We start from the raw sequence: 15,457 nt of genomic DNA on the forward strand, positions 1-15,457 counted from the left end.
AAGCTCCTTCAGTATTATCAACAGCTATCGCGTTTCTCAGGAGCTAATTCCCTCCTCCATCCCCAGGTCCTCCTCTCGTCAGTCAGGATTTGGCATTCTGATTCCCCTTTGAATCAGAATAAATTCTCGAATTATGTTGTACATTAAAATATTGACAAAAAAGATATCTGCAATACATTCATGTTGGTTCTGTTCTGTTTCCCCTAAGGGGGGTTATTGCTGCTCTCCCTGCTCTTATCCATGCTAGGCTGCAGGGATGCGCAGGGAGTTCTTGCCCAGAACAGAACCATACCACCAATCCTAACTGTATGGTAAATGTCAACCATCTTTGACAATAGTGGTCCTGACTGAAATTATCTAAAAAAGGCCAGTATTTTTATTTTGTTTTTTATTTTGTTTTGTTTTATTTTTTATTATTTCTTGAAAAAACAAAAATAAACAGAACATTTATTGTAAAAGCAGCAAATATTTATTCAGTATTTCTAGATTTTATAAATTATATAAAAAAATTTAAACAGAAGCATTTTCACTAGGGATCTCTTTTGGATCTCACTGTAAATTGACTTATATCAAATTATATTTACTCTCACAGAAACAGTGGAAAGGTGTCTGTTTTTTTATGGTCTACATTGGTATATAAAAAACAATATGTTTGTAGTAGTATTACCCTTCTTGATCATATTAACGCTTCCCTCATCGGGTTTATCTGCCCCGAAGGAAGGGCTAACCTCAAAACACCTTTTCCCCGACAGAAGAACCAATCACAGCACAAGGAAAGAGATTGGTCTAGTTCAGTGGGCAGAAAGATTAAGGTTTTGACTTTATGTATTGCAGATAAAGAGAGAGGTGTTCGGAGCCTGAAGTGATGTATCACAGAAAGTTATCCTTGGGTGTTAGGAAGCATTAAGAGACATTATGTTCATTGTTCTCCTCCTCCATTTGTTTGTTTTTAGATACAGCTAATTAAGCAACGAGTGCCTGGGGCAATAAATCCTTTTTTTCGTTCTACTCTTGCTCAGTTTGCAGACTTCTGGGTTGCCATTTACGTTTGAAAAAGGGAATATTTGCAGTATGACTGCATTCACTACAGTCATACTGCAAATGTTGTCATTCTTCTGTTTATTTTTTTTACCTTTAAATTGATGTTTTTGCAGCTTGTACGAAAGGAAAATGACATTAGCTTTTAAACCGCATACAGCTGTTAGTAATGATACGTTAGACAGATTTACAGGTAGACAGAAGTGGAAAGTCTAGACACATGCAGACGTGTTTTTGTTGGTGATTTAACCGTCTGCTGAAGTAAGCAACATGGTATACTTCTTCAAAGGGGCTAATTGAATGAGTAAGCACTGGCCACTGAGGAGTTTGGGCCAGGACATTCGGCATGTGTTTCCACCCATACACCTGCAGACGGGAGGAAATGAGGTCACCGCGGAGAAGTTGGAGCATGGCAGCTGGGTCTCCGCTGAAACTTTCCCTCCCACTCTAGTAATGAATATACATAATGAATCCCAGGAGGGCATTACATAAAAACTGTGCCCATATGGAAGACAAAGACAGCATTCTATTTCACCTTCACACACTTCGGCAATTCTTTATTTTAATGATTGTCCTTCAGTGAAGTGGAGATTTTCAGAGATGGCATGAAAACCTTTTTTTTCTCTACCACCTGGCTGCCTCTTTTTCAAAGTGTAAAATCTCGCTCCTCTCAGCCAGCACTGATATGTGACGGGTGAAGCTGAGAGGCACATTTGAATTTAGGAGCTTTTAGGTGGAATTTTCAGAAGTTCCTCACAAGCTGTGAGAGTACAAGTGACAAGAAGAAGTCTCTGTGGCAACAGCATTTGGTCATAGTCACGTGTGATTATGTGAATGTGTCTCATAAATGGGCTGCCAAATACTTTTTTTGCCTGTTTATCAAAATGCTTACTGTGCAGCTCTACATTATTATTAGTTGTAATTTGAAGAACCAGCTAATGATAGCCTGCAAATCGATATGAAAACTTATTTATGGATTGTTGTTTATCGATTTATAAGGGCTAGTCAAGAGGTATCATTTTGAACTTTTAATTTTTTTACTTGTTTATTAGTTGTTGTTTTTTCCAGCAGATTTGATCAATACATCACAGGATACCGATACTTGTGTCATTATTTTCATAATGACAATGAGGGTTTTTTTTCCGCTAATGAATGATTTCAAACAAGTAAGTTTAGCAAGCTAATATCAGAACAAATTTAATTTCCATTGCCTTTATGCTGAAATGCAGTAACAACTGAACACCCTAGGTAATTTCATTGATTGTGCTAGTTACGTGCTTGCATTATGTTCAGTCATTAAAAAGCAGCTCATGATTCCTTTTCTCAAAAGCAATTACATACCAATTAGAGTAATTACAGAAGTAGAAAATAAAAAGAATAAGAAGAAAGCTTAGAGAAAGTATCTTGCAGTACAGAGGAAGTCTCTTCTAAGCCCTGAAATGTGATTAAAGTAATAATTCTCCTTATGTGTTGTACATTAAAACCGCCTGCTTACTTTTTTTGTTGATGTTTTAGAAAGAAGTCTCTTATGCTCACCAAGACTGCATTTATTTAATAAAAAATACAGTAAAAACAGTAATATTTTGAGAAATTGGTATTTATTTATTTAAAAACGTTTTTTTCTTCTAAAAAACTCAATTTTCAGCATCATTACTCCAGGCTTCAGTGTCATATAATCATTCAGTAATATTTAAAAATATTTAAAACAGTTTTATGCTTAATATGTTTGTAGAAAATTCTGAAGAACAGCATCCACTTAAAATAGAAAACATTTCTAACATTATAACATTATTAACAACTGTCACTTTTCAATTAATTTAATGTATCGTGGCTGAATATTTTTTGGGGGGGTTTTATCTTACTGACCCCAAACATTTGAATAGTAGTGTATGCATGGTACAAATTCTATTTATAGTTATACAAGTGTTGATGTTACCCAACATAATTCTATTACTAAACAAAACCCTTGTGTAAAGTAAATGAATAAATGTGCACATCAGCCAGCATTAACTAAATGAAACAGTCATTCCCATAGTAGTACAGATTTGGAGACGACATTGTTAATAGACAACTCTGCTTTTGTGAAGTAATGAAAAACCATGTCACAGATGTACCTTCCCTCCCTCACTTTGCCTCTCAACAGCATTCAATTATTTCACTTGATTAACTTTTAATTTTCAACAATTCATATAAACAAATAAACAGTATCCCCCTGGGTCAGGACAACAGCGGTAACAACGGTACAAATATAAGCCATTTCCTGTTTTCTATTCGGTTTAAAGAAAAGTGGAGTGCATTCACCTACACAAGCTATTTGAATATTTATTGAATTTGTTTTGGAATATCATCTAGAATGCATTAAGCGTTCCCCTCACTAGCTGCTGGTCTTTTTCTGATTAAACTGATGATGTTCAGTGATGCTGTACTGTTCACTGTTGTTTGAAGATTGCTCATATTGTTAGTCTCAGTGGGTCACGCACCTTTCATTATCAGGGTACCATAAATGTGAAAGTCAAGTACCTCATTTGAATAGTATAATGGGAGTGTAGCGCTTAATGTGCAGTTGACTATGCTTCCTCTGGGGATAGTCCTAAACCATAATACAGGGTTAAATTTGTGCAATAACAAGCAATCACCGTTGACTTTTCTGACCCGTCTGAGCTCATAAATGCATAGGCTAACTCTGGAGGATTAACCCTGAAACCAACGCTTCCTAATCCAGGATCCTTTGCTTCATGTTTAGTCTCATAGTCTGATTATTTTCACTAATAGGATTATCTGGAGGAGTAGGAACAGTCTTGTTTGCTGATAATCATGGAATAGCTGGCTTATTTAATATGCTTATGGTTTTTATGCATGACTTTTGTGGTGTTTTATACTGAAGGTTGTGTGTTCTCATTGATATTCTATAATGACAACTGAAATCCAGTCCATAGCAAACATTTAACAAGTTAAACTCGATTGTCACTGACTGATTTGCTTCTAGCTTTACCCACGTTCCTTTTTGACTTTTAAAAATGCATCAGTATTTGATGTGCTTCTGTTTATACTGTATCGTCGGAATCATCTGTCAAATAATTACCTCCTGTAATGTCTTGAAAGACCCCATTACAATCTGGTAATATCAAATCCAATTACAGCGTTATTTATTTCTTTGCAGGAAGGGAGGTTTAAAAATGTATTGAGAAATAATTTACACTGATGCTATTGTCTTGCATATTTATGGGAATTTCCAACACATGATTGCATTCAGAAGATACTTTATGCTTATGGCACTTTGGGTTAAGATTTAAGTAACTATTCACAGCTTGGACATTCTTCAAATTCAATCAATCAATCAATCAACCAATCAATCAATGAAATCAATCAATCAACAATTTAAAATATTGTATTATAAAGCTATTATAAATTGTAATAATATTTTAAAATACTGTATTTTTGATCAAATTAATGCAGCCTTGGTGAACATAAGAATCTTTTAAAAACATTGGACGTAAATTTAATGTTACTGTAAATTTGCTTGTGCTTTTAAAAGAAGAACCTGTTTTATCTGGCCTATATCACATTTGTAGTAACGAGTAATGCGATTATGCCAGAGATTTGTGCACTTTCCATAAACAGCTCTTGATAAATACAGCATTTACTTCAACATCGGAGATAGATGAATTTGGATACATGCTGAATGAACTTTAATTTGTCAAGAGAGTACCATTTTTAACAAATCGAATTCCTCTCAGAGAGGCAGACCTATGGCATGCTTATTAAACACTATTGCTTCTCCAATGACCATGGCTTGTGCAAAGATCAGCATCTTAATTTGGTCCCAGATTAATTAGGGGGCCTTGAAAACCAGGCAAATGACTGGATTAAGACAGGCCTTGGAGAAGCAAAGGCCACGGAGGTCTCCAGAGCTGGCCTGTAATTAATCCATATGGGGAAGTAAAATTACAGACTTCTGCTGCTCTTTCTTTTCACTCATGTGTTCATATTTGTGTGGGTGGGTTAATAAGTAGTTTTCAGTCCATATGTGTGTATCACTTTGAATAATGTTGTCTTTATGTTATTGATAAGAATACATTTGTTATTAAAAAGAATAAAATTGTATGCATTTTGTGCCCACACATAGTTCCTCTCTATCATTCATTCAGCACTGGTTTAATTCACTGTTGTCAATGTTCTGTTGAGCTTCCCATTGTAATGGATTATTTGGAGACGTGATCTATAGTGGGCAGTGCATAAGCCCTGAAACAGTCTGTGATGGCGTTAATGTGGGTTCAACTCTATTTCCTCTCTCTATCTGAAAAATTTGCCAGTCAGATAATCTTCTTTAAGTCACACTAAAAAAACTTTCAATCTTGTTGCATAAAATAGAAAATATCAAACCAAGTGTCCCTTTTCAGTATGAATAGAAAGTTCAAAACAACAGCATGTTTTTATTTATTTATTAAATACTGTCACTTAAAATCAATTTAATATGCCATTGCTGAATGATAGTAGTTCACAATGCAAGAGTTTACAATGCCAGGTTTATTAGAAATCTGGGTCACACTTTAGATTGGTTAATAGCTAACTATTAACTATGACTTTTGCCTGAATAAACTTCTAATAACTGCGTATTAATAGTTAGTACGGTAGTTGTTAAGTTTAGGTATCGGGTAGGATTAAGGGATGAAGAATATGGTCAAGCTGAATAAACTATTAATATGTGATTTATAAGTACTAATAAACAGCCAACATCCTAGCAATATGCATTCTAATAAGCAATTATAGTTAATAGTGAGAATTGGACCCTAAACTAAAGTGTTCCTGAAAGGTAGATTAGGAAACAAGTTAGAACAGAGGTGAAATGCAGAAAAGATTACACAAACATTATTGTGTGACTTAAATTCACCCTAATTTACTCCAAAATGTTTTCATTTACACATCCTCGTGTCGTCCAAACCTGCATGACTTTTTTTCTCCTGTGGAACACAAAAGATGTATGTAAAAAAAGCAAAAAACAAAACCACATCTCAGTGTTTTTTTTCGTTTTTTTTTCATAAACAGCAATATTACAGTGATGTCCATTGTTGTTTTGGACCATTTTGACTTTCACTGTATGTACAAAAACAATTAAAACTTTCTTAAATACCTTCTTGTATGTTCCACATGTTTGGAATGGCATGAGGTTGCATTAATGACTGAATTTTCCCTTCAAGACACTTTTTTTGCTTTACTTTTTATTTTATAATTTATTGTGTTTTATTCTATTTCAGAAAGTCACAGAAAGTCGTTACCTAGGGAAACAAGTGAGCCAAGACTCCCACTGATCTCTTGTTATGTGTTTTTTTTTTTTTTTTCTAAAGGGAGAATCTGTCCTTGACATTTTTCTGTTGGAATTTTAAAAGAAGGGTCCCTTAAAAAGGAGACAATTCCCGCATGGCTAGGCCAGGGAGTCAACGGCTTACTGGTGGCCCGTCATGTGGCAGCATACCTTGACCTCGAGGATAGTTTTATGATGCACAAGGGGAGGCTGGCTCAGCACAGGAGAGGTTGGATGCTGGATTTATGGCAGCGATGACGGGGCACAATAAGCGTCAAGTGCGCCTTGTCACTCGCTGCCAGCAGCATTCCGTTATCACGCCCCTCCTGTGGTGAGCCTTCATGTGGGCCGGGGCGACAGTGATTGGAGGGGAAGCGGACCACCTGTCATAAGAAACATAAGTGCTTTGCCATGGAAAAAATAACATAAAAGATTTTTCACTTCTGGTGTCAAATTCACGAAACATTCTTATTAGCTACTATTTTCTTCTTATTTTCTAACTTAAGTACAAAGTTAAGAATAATTTTTATTTCCGAAAATATTTCTTAAGAATAAACCTAGATTGTTCTGTAGACAAAACGTTAAAAAAAATTAACCTCTTAAAGTTAGGATAACCTCCAACTTGTCCCCAAAGTTAAGATGTTTATTGAATTTATTGGTTTGTTTAAAGTATTAAGCATTGCAATATAACACTAACACATATAATACATATTACTTTAGTATTAAATTAGGTTATCAAGTCCCGTTAAAAGGACTGCTGGCCCTTGTCGTGGGAGAAGGAAACGTGACATCTCTCCTTCTTCTTCTTCCCCCTCCTCTGTTAAAGTCCGAAAACGTTGCCGTCGCCATTCTCCCTCTAGTGTTTCTGGCCTCGAGAATGCCTTTTTCACGAAACACTATTCGGGAGAAAAGTCAGCTTCTATGCATGATGCCTCCTTGTCAAACGCTCCGATGATGACTGATGACGTCATACACCTGGGTTCCCCTTCAATGTTTCCAAACCCGGTGGCAATCATCTCCAGGGAGACTACACTGCCCTCTGGCCTTCTGGAGCCAAAATCTCCTGTTACCTGTACTCTTCCTGCTAATCTTGCTGTGTTCTCATATAAAGACACTCTTTCTCCACAACTTCTCTTACTTGGGGACTCAATAGTTAAAGAAATTAGACTTCCAGAAGCCATCACATACTCACTTAGTGATGGTAAGGTCAGTGATTTTGTCCTCCTTTTACCTAAACTTCTTGATCTTCATCCTTCTGTAAAATCAGTCATTGTACATGCTGGGGCAAATGATGTAATGGATAGGCAGTCAGCAAAACTGTACCAAGATTTTGAGAACCTCTGTTTTAAAGCTGACTAGGTAAACAACTCATGTTTTAAAGCTGACCTAGGTAAACAACTCATCATATCAGGTCCCATTCCATTGCCCTCTAGGGGATGTGAGTTTTTTAGCCGTCTTTTTGGATTGCACATATGGTTAAAACATTTTTGTATTGCTGCTGGTTTTAATTTCATTGGAAATTTTGATTATTTTTGGACTAGACATGATCTGTTTGGAAGAAATGGCCTTCATCCAAATAGAGGAGGAGTCAAAAAATTGACTTTTATCCTTTTAAATTACATGGCCTTTGGTATACATTGACAGTTTTTCCAGCTAGACACTCTCACTGTGCTCTCAGATACTTTGCAATCTATAAGTTATGAATGTCCTGCTGGAAACGAAAATGAAAATCCTTTATGTCTCTGTCCATCCACTCAGTTTGTGCCATCTAATGTTAGTGTCCCAAATTGGCCTATCCCAGTAATAATAAGTGATAGGAGAAATCGATTACATCCAGCCTATGGGGTAAATCTGGTAAATCTTCAAAGAGTAACTAAACAAACTCAGATTTCTAAAGCAGATCATATCACCATAGTGAAATTTGCTCTTTTAAATATCAGATCTTTTCTTAATAAGTCCTTCTTAATCAATGATCTCATTTGTGCATATAACCTTGATTTCTTAATTCTAACCGAAACTTGGCTAGACCTAGCAAATAATGTGTCTACCCTTATTGAATCAGCCCCTCCTAATTATCATTTTCTAAGTGCCATTCGTTCTAACAAAAAAGGAGGTGGAATAGCCACAATTTTTAATTCATCTTTTGAATGCAAACAGTTATTCTTTGGCAAATTTGTTTCTTTTGAGTATTTAAGTGGAATTATTAAGGGTTCTCCTCAAATTCTGTTACTGATCATCTACAGACCACCAAAGAATTCCCCTAGAGTTTTTCTTGATGAACTAGGTGAACTATTTTCTTTTATTTGTTTAGAGTTTGACGGTGTTTTAATATCTGGGGATTTCAATTTGCATGTTGACAATCCAGATAACAACTATGTTAGTGAACTACTTTCACTGCTTAACACATTTAACCTAACTCAACATGTACAGGAAAAAACACATTCCCTTGGTCACACACTTGACCTGGTGATCACAAGGGGGACTGATATTTCTGTGACTGTAAAGGATTTAGCATTATCTGATCATTCCTGCATTTTCTTTGATGTTTCCATGTCTCCTCATAAGTCTAACACCTCTGTGATGATAGAAAAAAGAATGATTAATGATCACACCAATGCTCTCTTTGAACAAGTTTTTCATTCAAAATTTTTGAGCCACACATCAAAATCAGTAGATGATTTGATGGATCATTTTAATTCACAAATGATAGATATTATGGATGATATAGCACCATTAAAACTCAAGAAAGTTAATAGAAAACAGAAAGCCCCATGGAAGCTTAATTTAACAGTTAAGCTCTTGAAGAGAGAATGTAGGAGGACAGAAAGACAGTGGCGTAAAACCAAACTCCCAGTACACTATAATATTTACAAGGAAAAGCTTAAAAACTTCAACACTGAAACTGGTAAAGCAAGACAGTTGTTCTTTTCTAACATTATCAATCAAAATCTAAATAACGCTCGTGTTCTTTTCTCGACAGTGGAAAAACAAAAACTGACAACCCACCCTCAAAAACTACCACTTGAATTCATCTCAACCATAAAGTGGTTCATCTTGAGACAGGCTTTTTTGAAAATTACAATATAAAATACACGGCGCATTAAAAAACGTGACGCAGAGTGTGCAGCCAGTTGTGAATAATAGTGTGCATGCTTATGATTATTACAGTAATCTGCAGGCAATGCAAAAAGATAGCCCTTGAGATGTTTTTCATTGATTTGATAAACAGGTCTTCATCAAATCTGTCATAATCAGATAACACCAAAACCTTTATTTTTCTTGTTAAAAAATAAGATGTTCTTAAAAAAATAGTTGTGAACTCCACCTAGGAACATGCTTACAGCTTTCTTAGAAATGCTCTTGAGTTTGTGTGTGAGTGTGTGTGTGTGTGTGTGTGTGTGTGTGTGTGTGTGTGTGTGAAAACAGACCCTGGTGTTTACTTCTGCTTTTAAAGGAATAAATTCTTTATCCCCCCCCCCCAAAAAAAAGTTTGTCTTGACAGTCTCGTTAAAGATGTCACATGATCTTGTTTTAACAAACAATCAAACAAACAGACAAAAAAGAAGTGTTACTTTGCCTAGCAAGCCATGAGATTTTTCAGCATCAGCGGAAGACAGATTGTTGTGAATATCCATCTGTCTGGCTATATGTCGGGTCATGAGAGCACACTGATGTTTGAAAGCAGATATAAGGATTAGTCTTGGATATCTGTCGGCCTACCGTCTCATTGCCTTGTCTGGCCTTTTGTCTCCACAAAGCATGATACATCCAATACATTTACATTTAGTCATTTAGCAAACGCTTTTGTCCAAAGCGACTTACAATTTAGGACTAAATTAAGCGAGTCATCGGGAAGAGGCAAAAACAACACAAGAAGTGCTAAAAATACATAAGTTCAGGCATTGTTCAGAGTAGCATTAGCCCGATAAGGGAGTCCACTTACAATCAAATCAAAACATTGCACTTTTGTAAAATAAAGAAAATAAACAGGGTGTGTGTTATGCCTCTCCATCGCGGTAAACTCTTTTTTCTTGAGCACGTCTATAAACTGAAACAAAACTCAGCGAATACTTGTCACACATTTATGAGCCATATACCTTTATACACATTTAAGTGTGTACTTTTAAATGATCGGATTCAAACTGAAAACAAATATTCTCTGTTTAAGTAATTTGTATAAAACCAACAGGATGTCCAGTATCTCAAACGCATTCTAATTACTTTTAATTCGACCACGCCCACTCGCGCAAAAGTGATTCACATGCAAATCGTCCACATGGAACGCGAACGCACTCTTTACCTCAAACACAAAACACCAAAAAACTTCACAAGTCTCTGCTTTTCGTCGAGTTTGGAAGACACGTCTGAGCTTACATTGGATTTACCCCAGAAGAAGAAGAACGCGATTTGAAGACAAGAAAGATGTAAGGTAAGAAATTCTTACTTATTAGTTTATGGTATTGTTGCATAAACTTCACATTGCAGTTGAACTGTTGCTAGATATATGGTGAATATTATACTATTTAGACCCGTGTTTACTGTTAAATACTGTTTGTGGATATCTGCTCAAACATAGATATGTATAACCATAATGTTTAATATTTTGGAGCGTGATCGCGTTTGAATGTATCATATTTTGGAGCACGATCGCGTTTGAATGTATAATATTTTGGAGCGCGCTGTGGGTTTGAATGTATCATATTTTGGAGCGCGATCGCGTTTGAATGTATCATATTTTGGAGCGCACTGTGGGTTTGAATGTATCATATTTTAGAGCGCGATCGCGTTTGAATGTATCATATTTTGGAGCGCGATCGCGTTTGAAAGGAAAAATGCACCAAACATTAGGCTTTATGTTTTTACTATTATCTCATTTCATATCATCATAACGAATGGAAACATTTGAAGTAACATAAGATAATCAATATATTTTTCTCTAGCATTGTTACTGAAATCTTTTGGAAAATTTATAGGCTGCTATAGGTTATTGTTATTATTATTTTTATGCAGTACTGCACATAGCTTGTGCCTACAAGGCACAACAAACATGGTGTTCATTATATTATATATTGTTGGAAACATTTGTGTGTATTCTGTGAATTTTAAAAAGCAATTTTAACCAGAAAAATCTAAAATTGATTCCCAAAATCATGCAGGCCTAGTTTCTCTTGATACCAGTATGTTCACTTTTTTTCTTTTCTTTCAGGGACCAGATGCAACTGAGTCCTGCTGACTTCAACATTCACATGAGTCTCTGTACATGAACATGGTAAAGTGAAAATCAAACACCTTGGAAATGAAAGGTATGTACAATGTTTTTAGGAATGGCATAAAGGTCTCTGTCTTTGGATCATTGTTTTCAATGTGCTCTTTTGTCATTTGTTGTGTATCTTTGGATTATGTTGTGTTGTAAATAAATCCAAACAATCTAAAAGCCATTATTTTTTAAATCTCCTCATTCTTTGTGCAAGGTTGCTCTGAATGACAGGGCCTGATCGCTCCTAATAGGGCCGTTAGGGGAGTGTCTTTGTCTTTCTCAGGTGTTAAAGCCTTACATATTAATGAGATGATCACGCCTCTTCGCATAAGGCTTTTTCACACAAAACACGTCTTAGAAATTTTAAATCAATATATTGTCCTATCTGAATGAGCGGTCAGGGTGATTTTCACATAGTTTTGGAGCAAATATTCTAGGCTACATGATACAATTTTCAAAAGTCTTGTGAAGAAATAATCAGTATGGGTTTCATGGCCTTATTTCAGTGACAATTTTTTTTTTGCAGAGGATCCCACAGCTACTGTGGGATCCTCTGGTTGGAATGAGAGGAAGAGCTGTGTGTCATCAGCATATCAATGGTAAGAGAAACCATGTGCCTGTATGATGTGTCCCAGTGATGTGGAATAGATGGAGAAGAGGAGGGGTCCAAGAACTGAACTCTGAGGAACCCCTGTGGTCAGTTGATGTGCTTTGGATAGCTCGCCTCTCCATGCGACCCTGAAGGACCTACCTGTGAGATAGGACTCAAACCAGTGGAGAGGAGTACCTGTGATGCCCAGTGATGAGAGGGTAGACATAAGGATCTGTTGATTCACAGTGTCAAAGGCAGCAGACAGATCCAGGAGAATGAGAACTGAAGATTTGCAAACAGCTTTTGCGATAGGCTGTAGGGCTTCTGTGACCAACAGTAATGCAGTCTCGGTTGAATGCCCTTTCTTGAAGCCAGATGTGTTGACATCCAGCTGGTTGTTCAGAGACAAGAAGAATGTTACTTGGTTGAAAGCAACTCGTTCAAGTGTTTTCGCAATGGATGGCAGGAGAGAGACAGGTTGGTAATTATCTACAAGTGGTGTGTTTAATGTTGTTTTTTTAAGCAGTGGAGTTACCCGAGCAGTAAGCATAGGGAAAATGCCAGTATGGAGGGATGTGTGTGAGTGCTGGAAGAAGTGTAGGAGAGATGACTTGTAGAAGGTGTGAGGGGATGGGGTCTAGAGGGCAGGTGGTAGGATGACTGGAGAGGATAAGTTTAGATACTTCTTCCTCGGTTTGTGGAGAGAAGGAGGAGAGAATGTTATTGGCTGTGGGAGAGGTTGGTCTGGGTTCCTGTGTGTGTGGAGCTGATAACTGATTGCTGATAATTGTTGTTTTGTTGGTGAAGAAGTTAGCAAAATCATCGGCAGTTAAAGAGGAGGTGGGTGGTGGAAGTGGACAGAGGAGAGAGTTGAATGTCTTGAAGAGTAATCGTGTGTTAGAGGAGCTGTTGATATTGTTGTGGAAATATGAAGATTTTGCGGCATGAACATCAACAGAAAAGGAAGAGAGGAGAGATTGATACATACTCAGGTCAGATGTGTCTTTTGATTTGAGCCATTTCCTCTCCGCTGCCCTGAGTTCGGTCCGGTGCTCATGAAGAACCTCAGATAACCAGGGATTAGAGGGAGTAGCGCGTGCAGGCCTGGAGGAGAGAGGGCAGATATTGTCTAGAGAAGAAGTTAAAATGGAGCATAAGGTATCCGTTGCAGTATTCACATCCAGAGAAGATAATTGTGAGGGTGAGGGAAGAGAAGATGACACAGCAGAGGAAAGATGGGAGGAAGAAAGTGAGCGCAGGTTTCGTCTGAAAGTAACTGGTAGGGGGGTTGGTGGTGCACGGGTAGAGAGTTGTAGATTGAAAGTAATGAGGAAATGATCTGAAACATGGAGAGGTTTCACCAAAATGTTGTCTGTGATGCAGTTGCGTGTATAAACCAGGTCCATTTGGTTGCCTGATTTGTGAGTACCTGTGGTGATGAGCCGTTTGAGATCGAAGGAGGCTAGGAGAGAGATGAAGTCTGTTGAATACGGTTTCTCTACTAGATGAATGTTGAAATCACCAAAGACTACAAGTGGGGTGCCGTCCTCAGTGAAAGAGGACAGCAGCACATCCAGCTCCTCTACAAAGCTTCCCAGTTGACCTGGGGGGCGATATATGACTACGATATGGATCTTACTGGGAGTTGTAAATGTAATAGCATGATATTCAAACGTTGTTATTGCATAGAGAAGAGAGCGTTGAGTATTTCCAATTGTTAGAAATGAGAAGACCTGTACCCCCACCCTTCCCTGACTGGCGAGGGGTGTGAGAGAAGAAGTTGTTAGAGAGAGCAGCAGGGGTTGCCGAGTCTTCTGGACGAATCCAGGTCTCAGTCAAGCCCAAGATATTAAGAGTAGATTGAGATGCAAAGGCTGGAATAAAGTCCGCTTTAGTGCCTTACTGGTGTCCTTGCTCGGTGGAGACGCACAGGTAGAGTCGATGGTCTTTACCCGAGTCGGTCTTCACACGATGAGGCTGAACACGAAGCGCAAACTACATAGATATAATGCTTTCAACGCTTGAGTGAGGACAGCTGTCTCGGACCAGCAATTAGCACAGCAAAAGCAAATAATCCGAAAATGGGAGGAATCGAAACTAGCTGTTGGACAGTGCTACACTTAAGTGCAATAAAATTCAAACTGCAATACTTTTCAGACGCTGTTATTTAAAGTAGGAATGCGTCTAAATAAAATACAGATTTGTGTGAAGGTAAAAATTTTGAATAAGTAGAGAATCGAAAATAGCCTTACCTTGTATCAAATAGTAAACTGAACAACAGGAGAACTGGATATTAAGAAAAAAAAGAAAAAAACACTTGCACGCTCTTGTCGTATCCACATACTGACCATCAGCTTGTCCTATAAAATAGTTCAAGAATAAAAAAGTTCATGAATGCAACTGCTCAAAGTTACGTGGTATGAATGGCAAAATCAGAGCTTAACCCTCTGGGGTCTGAGGGGTTTTTGGGGTCCTTGAGATGTTCTGACATGCCCTGACATTTGTGCTTTTTTCAGTTGCTTATAAACATATTAATGGCAAAGGTATAATTACACTCTATTCAGCACAAACAGGGCTACCATAATATGTGAGCAACATGCATGTACATGTTTGTATTTTTGAGAGAATAATGTTTATGCATGGTTATTGAAAAAACTAAAAACTAAAGTTTCTGAAACAAGGCCACAAAACACATACTAAATATGTGACAATAAGACTTTTGACTAATGGATGTCGTTGCCTAGAGTTTTTTCTTCAAAATGATGTGAAAATCATCCTGCCCTTATCATTCACATAACACAATACATTGATTTAAATCTTGTAAAACACTTTTTGTTTGTAAAGGCAATATGCGCAAGGGGCGTCAACAATTCAACACCATCATGCATATTTAGTGATTCACACCTGAGGAGACAATGGGGCCCGCATACTTAATGAGCCATTCATTCAGGTGTGTCACCTATAGCCACAAGAAAGAATGCAAGAGCAATATAAAAATATATATATATTCTACCAAATTGCAACGATGTGTAACACATGTAAATCTGATAATATTTGGAGAAGTTGTGCCCATTTGAAGGTAGGCACTCAAAAAAAACTGAAATGGTAGAAATCTGCTTCTAAAGATTGGCAAGTTCTCGCCCTTTCTGGGAATGACAATAGGGCTCATTTACATCTCATTTAGATAAGTCATACCCCCTGTAAAGCTCCACCGTCTCCCCCTCCCCCCTGAATGTACCAATTCTACAAATTCTCTAAATAAAACATC

General features: G+C 37.2%; 1 protein-coding gene across 5 annotated transcripts in view; it reads left to right on the plus strand.

Annotated features, from left to right (window-relative positions):
- lrp1bb (low density lipoprotein receptor-related protein 1Bb) overlaps window positions 1-15,457 on the plus strand; it is a 295,311-nt gene that overhangs the window by 108,943 nt on the left and 170,911 nt on the right. The window lies entirely within an intron of this gene.

This window comes from Leuciscus leuciscus (genome assembly GCF_965113295.1).
Source record: "Leuciscus leuciscus genome assembly, chromosome: 7".
Classification (NCBI taxonomy): domain Eukaryota; kingdom Metazoa; phylum Chordata; class Actinopteri; order Cypriniformes; family Leuciscidae; genus Leuciscus; species Leuciscus leuciscus.